Source organism: Papaver somniferum, chromosome 11, assembly GCF_003573695.1.
Source record: "Papaver somniferum cultivar HN1 chromosome 11, ASM357369v1, whole genome shotgun sequence".
Lineage (NCBI taxonomy): Eukaryota > Viridiplantae > Streptophyta > Magnoliopsida > Ranunculales > Papaveraceae > Papaver > Papaver somniferum.
Window position 1 is genome coordinate 30,713,939 of NC_039368.1, and position 3,265 is coordinate 30,717,203.

Sequence of the window (3,265 nt, forward strand, 5' to 3'; positions counted from 1 at the left end):
TAATTCGTCTAATCGAGCAATACTTGCTCTCGCTCAAATACTGGTGTTGATGGTGGGTTTTAGCTTAGGGTTAAAATCGTAAAACCCTAGTCAGACAGTGACGTCACAGAACTTGAGTAATAATGTCTCCGCCAAACGCATTTATAGAACCCTTTAATATGTCTGTGGGAAAATTACTAGGGTACCTTTTTTAATTCTAATTTCGATAGGCCAAACACTAATTTCCACACGACATGTGCCAATGGCAAACCATGCCAGCCAAGTCTCCGCGCAAAGGCATGCCGACCATGGCAGCCGAACCACCGTCCCAATGGCAAATCATGCCAGCCACGTCTCCGCGCCAAGGCATGCCAACCATGCCAGCCGCACCACCGTGCCAATGGAAAACCATGCCAGCCACGTCTCCGCGCCAAGGCATGCCAACCGCACCACCGTGCCAATGGAAAACCATGCCAGCCACGTCCCCGTGCCAAGGCATGCCAACCATGCCAGCCACACCACCGTGCCAATGGAAAACCATGCCAACAATGTCCCCGCGCCAAGGCATGAAAACCACGCCAACCGCACCACAGTGCCAATGGAAAACCATGCCAGCCACGTCTCTGCACCAAGGCATGCCAACCATGCTAGCCGCACCACCGTGCCAATGGCATACCATGCCATCCACGTCTCTGCGCCAAGGAATGCCAACCATGCCAGCCGCACCACATGTGCTAATGGCATGTCGTGCCAGCCACATCTCCGCGCCAAGGCATTCCAACCATGCCAGCCGCACCACATGTGCCAATGGCATGCCGTGCAACCTTTCCATGCCAAGGCATGCCAACCACGCAACATGTGCCAATGGCATGCCGTGACATCCGCATCTCCTCGCCGAGGCATGCCGACCATGCCAGCCGTCCGAGCTTGCCATGCAGGACGCTGGCTGCCAAAACGAAGGGTTGCAATAATCAACGATTGCTATTCCTTATGAGATGCAAATCTCAGCCACACAAGTTCGCCACCTAACGCATGGAAACTTGCGGCCAAAGCCAAACATCACGGTTCATGCAAAACCTAATTTTGGACGCCCCTAACACATGCCAAAGCCATGCACGACGCTGGATGCCAAAACGAAGGGTTGCAATAATCAACGGCTTCCCTTCCTTCTGAGATGCAAATCTTAGCCACACAAGTTCTCCACCTAATGCATGGAAACTTGCGGCCCAAATACAAACATCACGGTTCATGCAAACCCTAATTTTGGACGCACCTAACACATGCCAAAGCCATGCACGACGCTGGCTGCCAAAACGAAGGGTTGCAATAATCAACTGTTGCCCTTACTTTTGAGATGAAAAATCTCAGCCACACAAGTTCGCCACCTAACGCATGGCAACTTGCGGCCCAAAGCCAAACATCACGGTTCATGCAAACCCTAATTTTGGCCACGCCTAACACATGCCAAATCCACCCACGACGCTGGCTGCCAAAATAAAGGGTTGCAATAATCAACGGATGCCCTTCCTTCTGAGATGCAAATTTCAGCCACACAAGTTCGCCACCTAATGCATGGAAACTTCCGGCCCAAAGCCAAACATCAAGGTTTATACTAAACCTTAATTTTGACCGCGCCTAAACTATGCCAAAGCCATGCCGGCCCTACCACATGTTGTTGGCTGCCTAAACGGAGGGTTGCAACAATCAACGACTAGCGTTCCATCTGAGATGCAGATCCCAAACGTCCAAGCTCGCCACCCAATTCATGCCAACCATGCCAGCCGCACCACATGTGCCAATGGCATACCGTGCAACCTTTCCGCGCCAAGGCATGCCAACCATGCCGCATGTGCCAATGGCATGCCGTGCCAGCCACATCTCCGCGCCAAGGCATGCCAACCTTGCCGCATGTGCCAATGACATGCCGTGCCACATCTTCGCGCCAAGGCATGCCTTCCATAGGCATGTGCCAATGGCATGCCATGCCACATCTACGTCCCAAGGCATGCTAACCATGCTACATGTGCCAATGGCATGTCGCGCCAGCCACATCTCCGCTCCAAGGCATGCCAACTATGCCACATGTGCCAATGACATGTTGTGCCAGCCACATCACCGCGCCAAGGCATTCCAACCATCCTGCATGTGTCATGGCATGCCGTGCCAGTCACATCGCCGCGCCAAGGCATGCCAACCATGCCGCATGTGCCAATGGCATGCCGTGCTAGCCACATCTCCGCGCCAAGGCATGCCAACCATGCCAGCCTTTCCTTCACGCCGCTGGCTGCCAAAACGAAGGGTTGCAACAATCGACGACCACTCTTCTATCTAATATGTAGATCTTAGCCGTCCAAGGTCACCAGCCAACGCGTGGCATCCTTTGGCCCAATACCAAGCCCTAATTTTGGCCGCGCCCAAACTATGCCAAAACCCTAGTTTTTGGCCGCGCCTAAACTATTCTAAAATCCTAGCTTGGCCACACCTAACTATGTCAAAGCCATGACGACCATGGTTTAATGCCGCTGGCTACCAAACGAAGGGTTACAATAATCAACGGCTACCCTTCCTCTCAAAATGCAAAATCTCGACCGTCGAGGGTCACCATCGAGCCGAAAAGTTTCCCAAGCTCAACTTGCCAAACAACAACAACATGCTACATGTTTTCGACGAAAACGCTCGAGACATCAACACATGTCACAAACTGGGGGATGCTCATTAGGGTATTGGTTTGGCGGTTTACAGCGTGCGGCGTACATTACGCCCGTTACAAGAAAGTATCATAAGAATGAGGCGGTTAGTAAATACAAAGAGTAATGGTGAAACGTTTCCTTCATTATGGAAACATCAAGTCCATGCGTTACCCATTACCGTTTCCTTCCATTTACTCAAACCGTTTCCAATTCTTACGAGACCAGGGTATGTTTCGTTGCGACTTGTATAAATATGTCTCACTTATTTCCACCAAACGACAAGTTTGGGTCACGAGCATACAACACTCAGAAATCACTTGTTAGCTTTCTCATCTGTTATCTTTCACTTTCTGGTACAAGTCAAATAACTAATCTTCCAGAATCAACTACTATGGTCTCAACACTCTCTTCGCTTCCCTCGCGAAAACCAACCCTTCTCCTTCACTTTGTGACCGAAGCAAGTCTGGAACGGCCATTTCTTGGTTTAGGACGGATTTATACAGATTGATCTCTCGAATCTAAAGTACTCTCTTGCAGTACATTGTTTAGGGTCAAGACTCGTTTCTCACCCACAATACACGAAATTACCGAAACCA